General features: G+C 31.1%; 1 long non-coding RNA gene across 2 annotated transcripts; it reads right to left on the reverse strand.

The window, feature by feature from the left end:
* Nucleotides 1-1,045: 1,045 nt before the first annotated feature.
* Nucleotides 1,046-18,719, reverse strand: LOC125370828. Of its 2 annotated transcripts, none has more exons than XR_007216909.1 (3): nt 18,464-18,719; nt 17,276-17,355; nt 1,046-1,406 (listed from the first exon to the last, which is right to left on the reverse strand). It is a non-coding gene; the product is annotated as an uncharacterized LOC125370828 (long non-coding RNA). The 2 variants fall into 2 exon arrangements; XR_007216908.1 differs by having other exon boundaries at nt 1,046-1,769.
* Nucleotides 18,720-19,767: the final 1,048 nt, after the last annotated feature.

Here is a 19,767-nt window from a genome sequence, read left to right on the forward strand (position 1 = left end):
TCCTGCACAGAATCCTTCAAAACTATTTCTTGTGAATTTGGCTTTGAAATGCTTTGAGAGTTGCAAGATATGTTTTGTGAGAAAATCACTATCTCAAGTTTTGAAACAAGAATAAAGAGTATACCTTTATCCTTGTTTGATGAAGAAGATGACTATGGAGAAATCTCTAGCTGGACTTTAGCCACAGATTTTTTCTTTGAATATTCTTCGACCATTTTTAAAACTCGGGAGGTTGTTGTGCAAGCCATTCTTGTATTTGGAATTGTTTTTAGGCTGGGCCTTCTTCGCTTTTGTTTATTTCTTTCTGGATGATTTCAGTCTAGGTTCTGATTGGCTTTGAAGAGAAGGGAATAATATCCTTTTTAGGGCTTTGAATAGCTTTTGCTGTTTGCTTTTCTTCTTTATCTTTTGCTCTCGTTTTTCGTGGCATTGATATCAGAGCCTTCAGAGATCCTGAGAAGAGAAGGTTGTTTGCATAAAAGAAATTTTAAAATTATTTTAAACTGCATCACATCTTTGTTGAACAAACTTGTTCATTTATGCACAGTAGTAAGACCCGTTTTTTATATAAGGGCAGTAAAACTGGTGGCTTGGTTCATGTTTGTTTAGAAAGTTATTTTGATTTATTTTAAAATGAATTTAGAACCACTTTTCTGTAGATCATCTTCTTCTTTAAACTCTTCTACCTGTGAGTCTTCAAGATCTAAAGGTTTAGTAAATAGTGAGGAAATCACTATTGAAAATTTTACAAACTATATTGATGATTGGGAAATACCCAAGATTCAAAAGAAGCAAATATATGAGTTTTCAAAGTTTCCTATCTTCAAAATAGATTTTGCTATCAAAACTTAAGAAAGAGATATCCAAATTTCAAAGTCTTTTGAAGAAATCTATCTTCTAAATCCAAAAACTCTCCAGAAACATAAAGAAAAAGATTATAAATACATCCACATAGGCCTTGTTCAAGTAGGAATAAACCCCTTAACAAAGAAAGTTTAGATACTTCCATCTTAGTAGTCTTTAGAGATGCTAGGTTTACAAATTTTTATGATTCTTTATTAGGCACTATCAAGTCAAGTCTTAACAAAGGATCTATTAGTTTCAATTGTTTTCCAAATATTACAATTTCTTTAAATGACAAAAATGTTTTAAATAGTATTGTTCTCCAGATGAAAATGCATAATTACAAAATGCTTGAAGGATCTATCCCGATAGCTTTGATTTTCAAAATACATTACAAAGCCATGATTTCTGCCTTTGGGTCGAAACATAAACTTCACTCACCAAAAGAGAAACCTTATTCCTCCAAACAGACATTTCTAAAGCCAACACAACAATTCCAAAAACTATTCAATAGAAAAATATCACTTTTCCAGAAGAATGGATCTTTGAAGGAGCAACCCAACCTGAATCACCAAAACAGATAGAACCAAACACCAATCTCAGAAACATAACCCAGTTTTCAGATGGGAAAGTAAAGCTCACATTCAACAGGAAATCAACTTCTTCTAGATTTTCTGATGACAGTTCTTCAATTTCAACCATAGATATTGGAAGGGTATTGAATATACCTTCTGTTATCTATGCCCCTTACAAAGAACCAACTTCACCACAAACATTACCAAGATTTTCAACATCAGAATTACCAAGCTCAACCACTACATTACAAAATGTTGATTACCAAAGCAATGTCCCTAGACCTGTTTACAATAAACCGAAGAAAGATAATGATATTGAGTCCATCTCTACCCCCTCTTTACCATCACCATCTGCAATAACCCAAAATCTAGAAGCATAAATCTACATGATTTCAAAAGATTTTCAAATTAATAAAAAGTTTTTACATGAAGATTTCTTTTTACATAAAAACCATTCCAAAAAGCTCTGGTCTTTTAAGAATTTTTTACAAGAAAAAGATAGTATCCAAGAAAGATACTATGAATTTTGCATGCAAAAAAAGATCCAAATCACATCTTTTGATTGGTTTCATATTTATTACAAAGAAAATAGTATCTCATATCCTTTTAAAGATAAACTCATTAGTCCAGTTACCATTAGGAACAAAGCCCCAGAATGGAAGGTCGGAGAAAACCAATCTATCCAGTTTGAACATCCTCCTCTTAGAAAAATAACAATTCCTTATGGATAAAACAAAATCGAAGCCGCACCTTACAAATTAGTAAGAGAGGAGTTTGAGAAAAATATCAAGAATATTATTCAACATAACAATTTTTCAAATACCTATTTTAACAAAATAGAAAAATAGTTGGTTAGGATAGAAAGCCATATTCAGAAACCTACTACAGTCTTAATCTCTGTAATCTCCAATACTGGTCATTCAAGAGAGGTAAGTCAAACAGAAAAGCTCAAAAATCCCGTCTTTAAACCCTACCAGATTTCAAAGCCTAGTCAAGACCAATTCCACAAGCAAACTGAGTCTGCTAGAGTAGTTAGAGAATAGCTTCGCAAAGTATCCACTTCTGAGTCTTCAAAAAACCTAATACCAGATACTCCTCAAAGTAATAGAAATATCAGTGCTATAGAACAAGCACAAAGCAATGAATCTAATGATTCAGAAACTAGAAAGTGTCACTGAAAAACCCTCCCAAATCAGTAGATTGGGATGGCAAGCCCCTAGATTAACTTGGCATACTCCTAGGAATATTGCCCCCTGATTTAAGTATAGAAAACAAAAATAATGTCCTTACTTAATCTAGGTTCAATGCATCCTCCGTCTATGAATGGAATATAGATGAAATGTCTGAGTACAATGTTCTTAGTCTCTTACAACAGATGACCATGGCAGCAAATGCCTACAAAATCCAAAGTGGTACCTCTGATAGAGCTATAACTGAGCTCCTTATAGCCGATTTTTCAGGCGAGCTTAAAGAATGATGGGATTTACCATCTCACCCAAACACAGCAGCTGCAAATCCTAGGTGCTATCCAAACCATAATAGAAGGAACCCCCATCTTAGATGAGCTAGGAAATCCTATTGAGGATGCTTTGTCAACCTTAATTCTTACAATTTCCCTCCATTTCATAGGAGACCCATCTCATCTCAAAGATAAGAATGCTGAACTTCTCAGCAGTCTGACCTGCAAAAAACTAAGCAATTTTCAACCATATAAAGACACTTTTCTTACCAGAGTAATGCTTAGAGAAGACTCAAGCTAACCTTTCTGGAAAAAATATTCTTAGTTGGTTTACCTAAAATACTAGACGAAAGAGTTAGGAATACTATCAGAGAAGCTCATAATGGTCAAATCCCTTATAATCTCTATACTTATGGCAAATTAGTTAGCCTTACCCAGAAAAAAGGACTAAAAATTTGCCATGATCTTAAACTTCAAAGACAACTCAAATAGAAAATGAAGAAAACTAGACAAGAAAAAGACCATATTAGCAGAAATAAAATTTATAACATGAATATTTAATATCTTTGAAGAAATAAAATTTAATAATTAAAAGCTAAAAAAAGCATATTAGCAGATTTCATAATATAAAAATATGTAAATTAAATTTTAAAAAATAGAAAATAGTCATTCTAATTTAAACTAAAATTTATGTGTAATTCCTAATATAAAAACAATAATGAAATTTCAAAGATGAAGAATAAATTTTTAACACCCGCCTATCAAGAACAATAAACTTTAAATTTAAACTTTTAATGAATTATAAACTTTAATTCTCAAAAATTTAAATTTCCAAAAAAATAAAAAATCATTATCACGCATATATCAACAACATTTTATATAAGACAGTTAGATGTAAGAAAAAAGAGCCATATATACCCAACCAACTACGATAGTCCAAATAAAAGGACTAGAAAAGAAGCATTTCCCGAGACCAATTGATCTCCAAATAAAATGGATAGGAGAGAAACATTTCCGGAGATATGAAACGAGTAATGATTTCTTATGAACACAATAATGACAATATTGTTCCAGAACAACTACAAAGGCAAGCTTGGAGCTCTATATTTAAGTATTAATGATTAAACAAGGGAATGCTAAAATTTGTTCAGGATACGTGCAACAACAAGTTCTTAAATTGCTTCATAGTATAATAATCCAACATAATTCAAGTTCTTTCCTCAAAAAACAAAAAACAAAAAAAAAAAACTATAATTCAAGTTCATTTTTTTCTTTCTAAGACCTGAAACTAAGATTTGTAATGTCATAAAAATGGATGAAGTATTTTGGTGATATGGCCAAATAACCATTATTGATCATTGTTTTTGCCATCAACAAATGTTGCACCCAGCAACAAGTATGCAGACAGAGAAGGAATTGAACAATTGAAAAAACAAAAGAAAGAGAAGACAAGAAAATAAATTAACAGCATAGGCAAATCCCATGGCTCGATGAATCTAATCTTCATGCCATTCATCTTTGATCTCAGGTACAAAAACAGATTGCCTACTTTTTCAACATATTTAACTATTGGAAACTTGAAGTAAGATTGAGAAACACAAATCAATGACAACTAAGAAACAAAGTTTGTTTACCATGAATCTTTATTTTTCACAGGCATCATTAGTACAAACATCCAATTGGATCTAGAAATTGTAGATGGGAACTAACCATGGATTTGAGTCACAAACCATCAGGTCAAGTAAGAACCCGTCAAAAATAGGGAAAACAGAGAACAGGTCCCTATAATTCTGATACAAAATGCCAACTTCTCAATAAAGATGACTATGGATTTTTGAACTGTTTGGAAAATGGAAAACACTATAAAAGAAGAAGAAGAAGAAAAAAAAAATTGAAATCAGAACCAGAAGGAAACTCAGAAATCATAAGAAAGAAAAGAATCTAGACTCTATGTTACCGTTTTGAGATGTTAACATTGGGATTGTCTTTTATAGACATTTTAAATTCTGAGTTATCGTTGAGATCTTCAAATACTAGGGATCATTCAATTTGCTCCTTAATATTTGCTATACTATACTAGCTAACCCTTGTTTTTCATTATCTTTGTTGTCAAATTAAAAATAAAGGACAAAAATATCCTGAAATTGGCTGAACTAAAGTTAAAAGGATAATTAACATTTCCCCTGAGATTTTACTAATTAATACTTTCTTTTATTATATTGAATGGCCTTATTTTTATAATAATATGTAAGCTCCCACATCTGCGAATTTCTCTAAGAAGTTTTTTTTTTACATTTATATTTTTAATATATCATATAAAATATTCAAAATTAATAGTTACAATTATTAATTTTTTAATGAATACTTACCTTATTATATATTCACTAAATTTAATTGAATTATTTAGTATTACTACTTATTATATATTATATATTTATATTTAAATTCCTGTTTAGGCCAATTTCTATTTACTTTTACTGATTACCATTAATTTTAGTAATTACTAAAAAATTATAAATTTTGGAAGATATTTATATAGTAATTACTATTTCATATTGTTGCAATTATTCTTATAAATTTAAGTAATTTATATAGGTTTTATGATTTGATAAATATAATAAATATGCAAATAGATTTAATAAAGAAATTTCTTTGAAATTATTAAATTAAAAAAAAAACTACATTATAAGTATAAAATCATATATTAAAATATAAAGATCTCTTATCAAAATAACGGGTAATTATCCCAACTGGTATCAATACTAGGCATTATATATCAATTTAGTACCAAGACTTTAATTTGAATCGATTTGATAACAAACGTACGTAAAAATATATCAATTTAGTACCAAGAGTCAAATTTGATCTTGCCGCCGCTCGTGTGCCACGTCAATTAATGCCCCTGTCGACGCCAACACGGTCGTGTTGATGCCTGTGTTCCCAACACGGGCTAGTGTTTATGCCCGTGTTACTCTCTGTGGTCGTGCTCCCTAAAAGCTTCTTTTTCTTTGATGTTTGATGTATCCAACATGGCCGTGTTGGGAACATGGTCAGTGTTGAAACCAACACGGCCATGTTCAGCTTTCTCATGCCCATACTTAGCTCGTTTCGGCAGCTTCTAGTTACTGATGAATTCAAGAAAGGATGAATATAAACCAAAATCTAGGCAGCATTCATTATTCTGATACAGGTGAAAAAAAGGATCTAAGAAAACCATTACCCAAAATGGGCAACACTAACTACCACTTGAAACCAACTAATTGTCATAATCGAAATTCAAGAAGAGAATAATCATAAATTCAGCCAGTGGTAAATTATGGTTAAGAAAACCATGTAACCTGTATGGTGGACAATTCTAAGCAGGGCTAGTGTTAAAAGGACTACTAGTAGAAGGCATCATTATTGACACTAAGGACAATTCTAAGCAAAAGTATTTTAAGTAGTGCACTTTAAGTAATTACAAAATAGCAACTTGTATTAAGTATGGAACACAAGAACATGATAAAATAATTAAATGATTTTATGGTCCTGATCAAAAAATAATGTTGACACTGAGCACAATAAACAAGCATGTGAAATCTGTCTTATGGACCACAAAAGCACCATTTGTCCTAAAAGCAAAAAATAAAAGTTCTTACATATAAACAAGTTCCTAATGTATTAAACAATCATAATGTCTAGCTAAGGCTTCGTTGTCTAAGACAGGCATCCAAAACTTCTTCTTCTTTGAGGTTGCAGTCTCAACATTTTCTTTCCTCTTGCTTCCCGAACTTTCATTTGGAGTAGGATTAGATCTAGAAGCTTTCTTTGATCTTTGTTGAAGAGATGTAGGAGCTAGAAATGGCTTGTTGCCCTTGTTCTTCAACTGCATGCTTCTTGTATTTTGATGAGGTCTTTGTGTTCACCGAGTTTAGGATAAACTTGTCCAATGAAGATTAAAATCATCTAGATCTAATCAGGAAGGAGTTACATTTGCACTGCATAAGTTAAAGTAAATATACATTAGGTTATTATAAATATATTTAGTTAAGTAAATGAATCATTTTCTAAGTAGTGGGCATTGGGGAGTTGGTCGATGCGCCTGAAAATAATAATTTCATTATATTTTAAAGAAACCTAATGAATTGAAATTACTCTTACTTGTAATTTTTTCATCTTAAGTACGACCATGGTATCTCTTATTGTGGCCTTTAGCTCCACAAATGGTGCAAGTCATCGAGCCTTTTTAGTTACTTTGCCCGCCATCTTCTTCTAATCTCATCTTCTTACAATCTCCTCTTTGGAGCCAGGATTATCATGCTTATACCGACGCATGATGCCAAACCTCCCAAGTGTTTGTCCAATGTCAACCAAACCACCCCCCTCAGACTTCTCTAACAGCTATAAGAATTCTTTTCATTAACTTTATCCTAATGATCTCATTCATTGTTATAACTCCTTTAGTCCTTGACTCTAGAATGAAGCTTTTAAAACATTCACAAGATTGTTTAATAACATGTCACATTTAGGGGTTGTCCTAAAATGTGACTTGAATAATAATTATGGCCATCTGTAGAAATTTTGCAATTTCATCCATGATTTCGGAACATTGGCACATAACTAACTCTTTTAGTTCTAATGTATTAAAATTTTTCTTCAAATTATTGTGGACATGTCTAACATAAAATCATACATCTCTTGATTAAACCCTAATTAAGCATAAAAATAATAAACCACAATTAACAACTCCAACATATATTAGTTCACATATACTAAAAAATATTAAAATAAAGGATTAGAACCTTGTACCTTACATTTGTCACTCACAAAGTCGATTGAGTTCGTCAGAACCATTTCGATTATCCTTGTTCTCCTTTTGAACAATACACATAAATCCCATCAATTGATATTAAAGGTTTGCAATACTTGAATCCATCATTTAGGTAAGCGGACATATAAACCCTTGAACACTTGTTCCTCCAAATGTAGCACAATTGTGGACCCGGGATTACTCCTTAGACACTCAAGTTTGTAATCATGCGGTCTACTAGAGACATCAGCCATTTGAATAATACATTGAATTGCGCTTCGCGCATTAACATCTGATCAAACTGCAGACTTGATTTGTCCATCATCAAAAATCCACATCCCTTTTACATTTTGTTTTTGTATTTGGACCAAAATTACTTGATTCTCCTTATTGAGTAGTTCTTTACTACATCTTTAAAGCGCCTAAAAGTACTAAACATTATGCCTATCTTCAGGGTTGGCCATATTCTCCTCATTTTGTCTTCCTCGAATCATACTTTCATCGATGAAGAGCATGACCTAAGCTCATCACTGCGCATAACTTCATTAACCCTGTTTTTATCCTTTTCAACTCCATATCAACAAATTTTCAAATAAATCATAATCAATCAACAAATTCTTGTTCAATTTGTATCTCTTCCTAGTGCCATCACTAGCATGATTCAATGATCTTTATCTCCTTCCATGAATTATCTCACATTTTCGACAGTATCGGATAAAAATTCAATGTTATTTTTATATCACCAATACAATGAAACCCTTTCCTTATTGATTTCACTGTATCGAGTGATTGTAATATAATGACATTGATTTTTTATCCATTTTACCATATGCCCTATACAAAGTATTTCAAAGATAGAATGGCATTATTTTGTAGTAGATGGTGGGTAGCCAAAAATTGTAGATGTCAGAGCATAGATTTTGTTCACTATGATGTCAAGATTGTAGATAGATGCAACGCCGAGAATTGTCTGCACTGCATCATTTTCTATGTTTTGGAAGCATCCAAAGAAAAGTGACATGATGGTTCGAAAGCATAATGATGGATAGTATCAGATGTCTTGCTGCCAAGAGTCAAGAGTGATTCATGTTTATGCTAGGATAAGGTAAATATGCAACAAGATAATTTAGAACCAACCGAGAATATTGTGCATGCCGATAATATTGAATCATCCGAGAAGTGAGAATGCTAAGTAGTGATGGCACTAGCTTGTAAGAGATACAAATTGAACAAGATGGTCGCCGGAATGATGATAGTGAGGAGTTTGACAAGAGGTGATGGAGGACCTCGAATTTGTTGATTCCGATTATGACCGGCATGATGAAGATGATGATGATTTATTTGAAAAATTTGTTGATATGGAGTTAGAAAGGGATAGAATAAGGGTTAATGAAAAAATAATTGGAGGTGATGGTTTAGATGAGATTGTTTATGCACCAAATGATGAGCTTAGGTCATGCTCTTCATCTGATGAAAGTGATATTGATTCGAGGAAGATAAAATGGCCAATTTGTAATGAGGAGACATATATGGCCAACCCTAATTTGAAGATAAGCATGCTGTTTAGTACTTTTAGGCAGTTTAAAGATGCAGTAAATAACTACTCAATAAGGAGAAATCAAGTAATTTTTGGTCCAAATACAAAAATAAAATATAAAGCAAAGTGCAAAAAGGGATGTGGATTTTTTATTTGGGCTTACTTGAAGACAAATGATAAGAACACTGTGCAAATCAAGTCTGCAAAGTTTGATCACAGTTGCAATAAAGAGCACTATAACAGACATGTTAATGCTAACTACATTACCATGAAGTATGTGGAAAGGTTTAGGGCTGATCCAAGTTAGGCAATTCAATGTATTATTCAAACAAGGGATGGGATATGGCGATGTCTCAAACTAAAGGCTTGGAGGGCTAGGAACATTGCTCTGAAGTTCATTGATGGCGATGAAAGAGAGCAATTGGGTAGACTGCATGATTACAAACTTGAGTTGCTAAGGAGTAATCCTGGGTCCACAATTGTGCTACATTTGGAGGAACAAGTGTTCAAGGGTTTATATATCCGCTTTGCCCCTAAGGATGGATTCAAGTACTGCGACCTTTAATATCAATCGATGGCTGCCGGCCGATGGGGATTTATGGTGGGCGAACTAACAAATGTGGCGCTTGATGCCAACGATCAGATATATCCAGCTGTTTGGGCAGTTGTTCAAAAGGAGAACAAGGATAATCAAAATGGTTTCTAGACCTAATAGCACTGAACTCAACAACAAATACCACCGGACCTTCGTGAGTGATGTATAAGGTACAAGGTTCTAATCCTTTTATTTTAATATTTTTTTAGTATATATGTGAACTAATATTTGTTGGAGTTGTTAATTGTGGTTTATTATTTTTTATGCTTAATTAGGGTTTAATTCCTGCAATTGAAGAGATGTTTTCCAATGAAGAACACAGATTTTGTGTTAGATATGTCCACAATAATTTGAAGAAAAATTTTAATACATTAGGACTAAAAGAGTTAGTTTGGGGGGCTGCTAGGGCTAGTTATGTGCCAATGTTCCAGAAAATCATGGATGAAATTGCAAAAATTTCTACAGATGGCCATAATTACATGAACAATATACCCCCCCACCATTGGTCTAAGTCACATTTTAGGACAACCCCTAAATGTGACATGTTATTAAACAATCTTTGTGAATGTTTTAAAAGCTTCATTCTAGAGTCAAGGACTAAAGGAGTTATAACAATGAATGAGATCATTAGGATAAAGTTAATGAAAAGAATTCACAAAAAGAGAGATGCTATGAAAAGAACTCATAGTTTCTGTGGTTGGTCTTGACATTAAGGACAAAACATGTACTTGTAGGAGGTTTGATTTAACCGGCATACCATGTCGCCATGCAATATGGTATAAGCATGATAATCCCGAGAATTATCTAGATGATTATTACAAGGTCGACTTATTTAAAAACATACCGCCACTTGCTAAACCCTACTACTAGCTATGAATTTTGGCCAAGAGCCACAAAGACTACCGCTACCCGAGGCAGGAGATTGAAGAAGATGAGATTAGAAGATGTATGGGCAAAGTAACTAAAAAGGCTCGTTGATGACTTGCACCATTCAGGAGCTAAAGGCCACAATAAGAGATACCATGGTCATGCCAAATCTACAAGATGAAAAAATTACAAGTAAGAGTAATTTCAATTCAAGCTTTTGTATATTAGGTTTCTTTAAAATATAATGAAATTATTATTTTGTGTTTTACTAGGTACAAAGAAGAGCAAACCAGATAGACCCTACCGACCAACTCCCCAATGACCCTACCCATCGACCAACTCCCTCAATGCCCACTACTTAGAAAATGATCCAATTGGGACTGCACAGGTAATAAGTTCATTTACTTAACTAAATATATTTATAATAACCTAATGTATATTTACTTTAACTTATGCAGTGCAAAATGTAACTCCTTCATCACAATCCAAACCGAGTTTGACATACCCGGTCATCTAGTAGATCTAGATGATTTTAATCTTCATTGGACAAGTTTGTCCCAAACCGCCAGAACACAAAGACCTCATCAAAATACAAGAAGCATCAATGAGTTGCTGATATTCCAACTCAATCAAATGGAGTGAATGAAGACTCCCAACCGAGTAAGAAGAATGGCAAGGGCAAGAAGGGCAACAAGCCATTTCTGGCTCCTACATCTGCATCTCTTTCAACAGCATCAAAGAAAGCTTCTGGATCTAATCCTACTCCAAATGAAAGTTTGGGAAATGGGAAAGATAAGGTGTAAGCAACAACTAAGAAGGCTAAGAGGAAAGAAAATGTTGAGACTGCAACCTCAAAGAAGAAGAAGCCTTGGATGCCTGCTGGTCTTGTAGACAACAGCAAGCCTTAGCTAGGCATTATGATTGTTTAATACATTAGGAACTTGTTTATATGTAGAAACTTTTATTTTTTGCTTTTAGGATAGATGGTGCTTTTGTTGTCCATAAGACAGATTTCACATGCTTGTTTATTGTGCTCAGTGTCAACATTATTTTTTGATCAGGACCATAAAATCATTTAATTATTTTTCATGTTCTTGTGTTCCACACTTAATACAAGTTGCTATTTTGTAATTACTTAAAGTGCACTACTTAATACTTTTGCTTAGAATTGTCCTTAGTGTCAACAATGATGTCTTCTACTACTCCTTTTAACACTAGCCCTGCTTAGAATTGTCCACTATACAGGTTACATGGTTTTCTTAACCATAATTTACCACTGGCTGAATTTATGATTATCATCTTCTTGAACTTCGATTATGACAATTAGTTGGTTTCAAGTGGTAGTTAGTGTTGCCCATTTTGGGTAATGGTTTTCTTAGATCCTTTTTTCCACTTGTATCAGAATAGTGAATGCTGCCTAGATTTTGGTTTATATCCATGCTTTCCTGAATTCATCAGTAACTAGAAGCTGCCGAAACGAGCTAAGTATGGGCATGAGAAAGCTGAACATGGCCTTGGTTTGAACACTGACCGTGTTCCCAACACGGCCGTGTTGGATGCATCAAACATCAAAGAAAAAGAAGCTTTTAGGGAGCACAACCACAGAGAGTAACACGGGCATAAACACCACCGTGTTGAACATGTGCATCAACACTACCGGCGGGGCATTAATTGACGTGGCACACGAAAATTCCTACTCGATGCCACGTCTGACTACTATTATTTTACATACGTTTGTTATCAAATCGATTCAAATTAAAGTCTTGGTATATATAGTGCCTAGTATTGGTACCAGCTGGGATAATTACCCTAAAATAGTATAGAAATATTTCAGCGGAGGAATTTGATTGCATATGAATTTGATCACCTAGTGTTTTTATATTCATATAAACATATATTAATTAATGAATTTTAACAAATAAAAATTTCTTATAATGTTCAAAATAATGTGCTAGTATGACGTGTGTTCCAAATAAGACCACATCTCTCCTTCCTCTCATAAGCAGAACCATCTAATTGAACTTAACGTGAATTTACGATTAATGCTAAATAAATAAATGGAGAAAAGGTCTGTGTGATAATAAAGGATATAGACTGAAATGGTGGACAATAATAAGTCAAAGAAAGGAAAGACAAAAAAAAAAAAAAAACAAAAGATGAACACCGTATGGACACAAATGTGAATCTTTAATTCAGTAAGATTTAAAAATCAGCAGTTAATCATTTCAACCAGCTACTAATTATGTTCATTATATTTTAATTTTTTTTTTACTTATTAATCGATAGCTGATTTGATTTGATTTATTTAAAAATTATTAATCTTAACTTATTTTAAGTTGATCTTATATAATTATTTTTTTATAATTCATAATAAATAATTATTATTTTAAAATAATATCTAAAAGTAAAGTAATTTTAATATTTATAATTATGGCTTTTAAAATTAGAAATTATTTTATTAGTAGTATTTAAATTTTAATCTCTACTTTTAAATTATATTTTATAATTATTTTTAAATTTAAAAGTACAATTAATTTAAACAAAATTAATTATAATATTTTTAATTATTGTAAGCTATTTTTATTAATTTATATTATTGAAAATAATATTAATAAAATAAATATATATGTAAATAAAATATACTTTCAATGTTAATTTAACATACTAATAATAATAACAATAACAATTAATAAAATTTTATCAAACAATTTAATTTATCAATTATCACCTATCAAAAAGCAGTTGCATTAATCATCCAAACCAAAAATGCTCTTAATATAATTATTATTATTTGGCTTCAATTCATTTGTTGAATTCTCCATTATTTGGAATAGAGGCCAAACAATGCCATGCCATCAAGTATACACAAACATACAATCATTGAATTTTTGATACGACATGTTGCAAGATAATTCAAAAAGCTTTTTATTCAAGTTTTAATGAATATCATGGGATTCAACTGAAAAATATTTTCTTAAAACTAATACATGTCTCCGCTACATCAAACTGATAGATGATTAATATATATTTATTAGTTTTAAATAATGAAGTATGTATTAATTATCTAATAGCAAAGTATAAAATATAATTTATATATGAGTGGATCTCCTATTTGTTGTGGTTTATATCCCTCGCCTAGCACTACAAGGAAAATCATCCTTAGTGACGTCAGATAGTGACATACAAAGTTTGTCACTAACCAATGACAGTGCATCGATAAAATAGGGTTGGAAGAAAAGTGCAACGCTTTAATGATGGCTTAGCGATGACCAGTTACCAACAGTTGAACAACCGATGCTAAATAAAGCGTGAATTGTTGGCACTAAATTTAGTAACGATATAGCGACTTTTAATGACTATTCCCTCATCCATCACTAAGTTTTCACAGGAACGTAGCGAGAGCTTTTGGTGCTTGCATTTAGTGACGACTGATGCCTTCATTAAGTGAGGTATTTAATAATGACATAACAACTGTCTCTAAATTATAAAGATAGCGACGATGTTTATCATTGTTAACTTGCATTACTTGATGCATTATCGTTTTCGTGTATAGTCAAATAATGAAAACTTATAGTGACAATGTGTATCAATCCCTCAATTATTAAAATAAAATGACGTGTTTATTAAACCTAAAATTTTGCAACAGATTGTATCCATCGCTAAATCTTAGGTAGAATACCGCAACAGTTTCTACCCTCCTCCCCCTCTTTACCTCTCCATCTCTTCTCCTCCTTCTCACTCCATCTTATAGCCTTCCCTCTCTCCTTCTCACTTCCCTGATATCAGTGGTAATTAAGGTTTCTAAATTTTATTTTAAAGCTATTTCTTTTAATTTTTTATTTTTAGTATATTTGTTGTTGAAATGAACACTTTTGTAGAATTTATTTTCAAATCTAAAGTTCATCTGTTTGATTGAAAGTAAAGTTTATTTAGATTTTTAACTCATTATATCCATAAGATTTATCATAACTAAATTAAATTCACAAATAGAATATGTAAAATTTTAGAATGAAATTCTTATTAGTAAGACAATATATTTCGTGAGATTTATTTTATTTAATTTTTCTCCCAATTTTCTATCATATCTTCTATCTCTGTAATTTTTTTATTATTCTTAATTATTCAAAATACAATATTATTTGAAGTGCATTTATTATTTAACATACAATATATAAATTCATTTATAAAATGAAATGAAGTTTTTAAAGTGTTTGTTATTTGAATGCTTAAAAGTAAAGCATTTATAAACTTTTTTAAAAGTAAAGCACAAAAAAATTTCACATAAGTTCCATCAAAAGAAAATAGGTAAATGAAAATTTTGTTTTCTATTAAAGAAAAGTGCATATATTATGAAACATTAAAACTTTTTTTTTTTTATGAAATTACTTGTTTGATTGAAAATTAACTATTTGAATTTTTATAGTAACTTTTTATTTTATATTACATTTAAATTTATATATTACTTTTAATCTTAAATTATTTTATAGTTTGTGAACTTAATAAATTAATAATTCTAATGTTTAATAATTTTATATACCAAATAGTTATATGAAAGTCGATTGTATGTTAGTTCAATAGTATTCTAACAGCTTGAAGTGAGGAATTTGATTCTTTTGTTATAAATTAAAACTACAACAATAGCTAGATGAGATAAATTCAAATATCCCGAGAGTGCTTTAATTGCTCGTGATAGCATTGTGGCTATTGAGTTAGATTCTAGTGTTACTGGTTAAGTTTTCGACTAGTTTTTTTCAATTTAACCCTACTTGTATTTTTTTTAAAGAATATTTAAGTAATTTTAGCATTTAAAATATCCTAAGTTATGTAAGAATAGAATTAATATCCTAAATTTGAATGATTGAAAAATGGTTTACATATGTGCCATTATTGTATAAAGATTATGGTTTAAGATTTAGTCCCATTATATTGACATAGTAGTATGTTTGTGATACAACAACCTAAATTGTCAATCCTACCTCACCATCCCTAAACAATTAAAATTAATTAGTTGATGCACCATGCCTCAATTTTCTACCGCAACATCCCCATTTACATTAGATGGGTATGCACCATGCACACCACACACTACTATATTAATTATTTGACTTGTCCATGCACCTTACACATTTATACCCTCGTAGACCCTAGACTACCTATAACTAAACACTAACTATCATATACACTTCCTAAAATAAAACGACCCTACCTTTTCTTAGATATAGGACCCTACCTTTTCCTATATATAGATAGTATTCTTATTTGATACCTTTGACCTAGTACACCTTCCATCAAGACTCTATATTGACTCTAGATCTTAACCATATTCTTTGACTATCTTAGAATTAGAGATAAACCCTTCTAAGATTGGACTATCCTTCCTAGAGCCTAAACGATTTTCTTAGACGCCCAACATTCTATATGGCCTACTAGACCTATCCTAAACCCTACATGCACCCTAAAGGTTTTTAGGATTGGATTACTCTTTATACGCCCCCTACAAGTTCCTTAATGGACCTAAACCGTTATTATATCCTATGTGTATCCTACTAAACCTTGACTTTTTTATACTCAACTAGACCTAAAATCCTTCCACCAGCTTTAAATACCCTTGTAGATCCTAGACCTTAAGACTTCCTAGACCTTAAGACCCTAAAAGTGGATACGTAGACCCTTTCTAGAATGACATAGCCGACTCTACCCTTTCCTAGAACATTATTTGAGACTTTAGACACTTATCCTAAACTTATGACTCTATACTTTTAGTAGCTTCTAAATAGATCTAGACCCTACTTACACCATGCACCTTTATCCTAGAGCTGCTTGACATTTGTGCTATACAAAGTCGTCTACTTTGAAGCAAAACTGCACGCCATTGAACAAAGTTGTTCGACTTTATCTAATCTAGAAAAGAAAATTTTGATTAATTAATTTAGTGATTTTAGTTTCAAAATCCAATCTAGCCATTAAATTTTTAATTAGGGTACGTTCCTTTAATAAGAGAAAAATAATTGAATTAAAAGTTGTAAGAAATTCATAAAAATCTATTTTTTTTTAAATTTGAAGACAATGAATTTAAATTTGAGAAAAATAAGTTTAGATATGCGAGAAAGATAATATCTAAATAATTTTTAGCTTTTAAGTAAATATTACTATAAATTCAGAAAAGATAAGATTTAAAGTTATATATTTAAATTGAAATTCTTAGTTTTAATTTCTAATAATAAAACATTCTTATTTTAATGAAAGAAATCATTTTTCTTACTTCTTATTTTAAATTTTTTACTTTTACTTCAATTGTGATTTATAATATGAGTATTTCATATTTTTTGAAGAAATAAAATATAACGACGTGGAATCAGAATGCATGAGATATTGTCCGCTTTGGCCTCCACTTGCCTCACAGTTTTGTCCTTTTGACGGGTTCGAGAACTTCTTAGAAGGTCACCCATCTTAGAATTTCTCTGAACCAAACACGTCTAATTTTGGAGTTTTTACAACTCCATAGCCAAACAACTAAAAGTGCCTCATGTAATTAGTTCCAACTCTTTATATATATGTTATCAATCATTTCCCGCTCTATTTCGATATATAATTCAATTTATTCATGTACCTCCATATCTTAGAGTGCTGCTACTGTAGAAGCCGCTCCTTGTTCAAACATCGTATCTTTGTCCCGGCGTCTACATAAAACTTAATAATTAAAAATTAAAATCATATTAGCAGATTTCATAATATTAACATATATGTAAATTAAATTCAAAAAAAATATAAATCAATCATTTTAATTTATAATAAAATTTCTATGTGAGTTCTAATATAAAAAGATAAGTGAAGTTTTAAATATGAAAAATAAATTTTCAAAACACATATATCGAGAACAATGAACTTTAGATTTTTACGGATAAATTATAAAGTTTGAGAATTATGAGTACTAAGATTTTAAGTTCTCAAAAATTTAAGTTTTCACAAAAAGAACAGACCATTACCATATATATATCAACAGTATTTTACAATATCCAGTTATGTAAAAAAAAAAAAAAGCATATACAGCCAACCGATTATTGATGGGAAAGAAGCATTTCCTGAGACCAATTCTCCAAATAATAAGGATAGGAAAGAAGCATTTCCTGAGACTAATTGGTTCATGAAATAATTTGGATTTCTTAAAAATACAATAAATGACACTATATGGTATATTGTAACAGAACAACTGCAAAAGCAAGTTGGGAGCTCTAAATTTATGTATTAATGGCTAATCTTTCCCACCTTGAGATCAATATAACCAAAACCCATGATGTATATAGCCAAAACTAATAAAACATATTTGTGGTATAAACACGGGAGCCACACTTTGTAATTAAATAAGGAAATGCTAAAATTTGTTCAGCATACATATGCAATAAGAAGTTCACAGTAAATTGCTTCATAGTATAATTCATTTTTTTTTCTTTTTCTTTCTGAAAACCTGAAACACACATATTTGTTCATGAGACATAAAAGTATGTATACAGAAAAGAAATTGAACAATTGAAAAAACACAATAAAGAAGACAAGAAAATCCCATGGCTCAATCCCATTCACAGATGATTCTAATCTCTGTGCCATTCACCTCCGATCTTAGGTACAAAACATTCGACATGTTTAACTATTTGAAATTTGGAGCAAGATTAAGAAACACAAATCAATGGCAACTAAGAACCAACAAATATCCAACTAGATCTAGAAACCTAGATGGAATTAGCCATGGATTTGAGTCACAAACCATGAAATCAATTCAAAGAATTGTAAATCTCCAAACCTGTACCAAAATTCTTTGCTTTCCGTCCAAAATTGTTACGTCTCTCCCACTCAAAAACCCGTTAAAAATAGAGAAAACAGAGAACAGGTCCCTATAATTCTGATACAAAATGCCAATTGTGTTATTCTCAATAAAGAAGAGGAAAGTGGAAGAAGAAGAAAAAGAAGAGGAAGAGGAAGCAGAAGAAGAGGAAGAGGAAGAGGAAGAGGAAGCAGAAGAAGAGGAAGAGAGGAAGAGGAAGAAGAGGAAGAGGAGGAAGAAGAAGAAGAAGAAATCTAAACTCTATGTTACTGTTTTGAAATGTAAACGTTGGAGTCTTCTTCCATAGACATTTTAAATTCTAAAGTTACCGTTGAGATCTTCAAATACTATGGAATAATTGAAATTTGCTCCTTAATATTTGCTATACTATAGCAGCTGAGCCTTATTTGTAAATATCCTCAAGTTGGCTGAACTAAAGTTAAAAGAATAATTTGAAATTTACTAATTAATACTTTCTTTCATTATATTGTAAAATATTCAAATAATTTTGAAAAAAGTTCTACTAAAACTTAAAATGTTTTCATATTACTATGAACTTTTTAATTTATATTATATTAAACTTATATCAATAATGCCAAGTCATATGTGCGACAAATTTTTTTAAAGTGTAAATAAAAAGAAATCTATTGTTACTAAATTGACAATCCAACGACTTTTTTTAACATAAATTGAAATTCAAGGACTGTAATGAAAAATACCCTTATGTTGGATCAAGAAGACTCTCAGTAGTCTTTTTCTCTTCCTTTTAATTTGATTGACATTAGCTTACGTTTTCTTCAAATTATTAAATTGTATTTGCTCATCAGCATTTTCTCAACATTAGTACATTCCTGTTAGTATCTTATGAAGTGTTGAAAGTTCCTGATTATACTAAAAACACCTTGCTTTCCCCAGCAAAAGCTTTAATAACTTTATAAAAAAGAGAGAGGCTTCAAATTCACAGCATTTGAAAGAATTTTTTCAACACATGCATGGCCACTGAACCAGATCTGATGCCTACTTGTATGAACATCTATATCAACATATAGCAAACCCAGTAAATATTCTGGTGTTCTTTGGGTAAAAATTAGAAAGTGCTTATTATATTCATATAAACATCTGTCAATCAGCGTTTTAACAATTAAAAGTTTCCTACAATGTTGAAAAAAATCTGCCACTAGAATTGTGCTCCAAATAAGACCATCTCTCTAATTGAATTTAAACATAAATTTACGATTAATGCAAAATAAATAAATAGAAAAGAATAAAAAGTCTATGTGATA

This window comes from Ricinus communis, chromosome 8 (assembly GCF_019578655.1).
Source record: "Ricinus communis isolate WT05 ecotype wild-type chromosome 8, ASM1957865v1, whole genome shotgun sequence".
In the NCBI taxonomy this organism is placed as follows: Eukaryota; Viridiplantae; Streptophyta; class Magnoliopsida; order Malpighiales; family Euphorbiaceae; genus Ricinus; species Ricinus communis.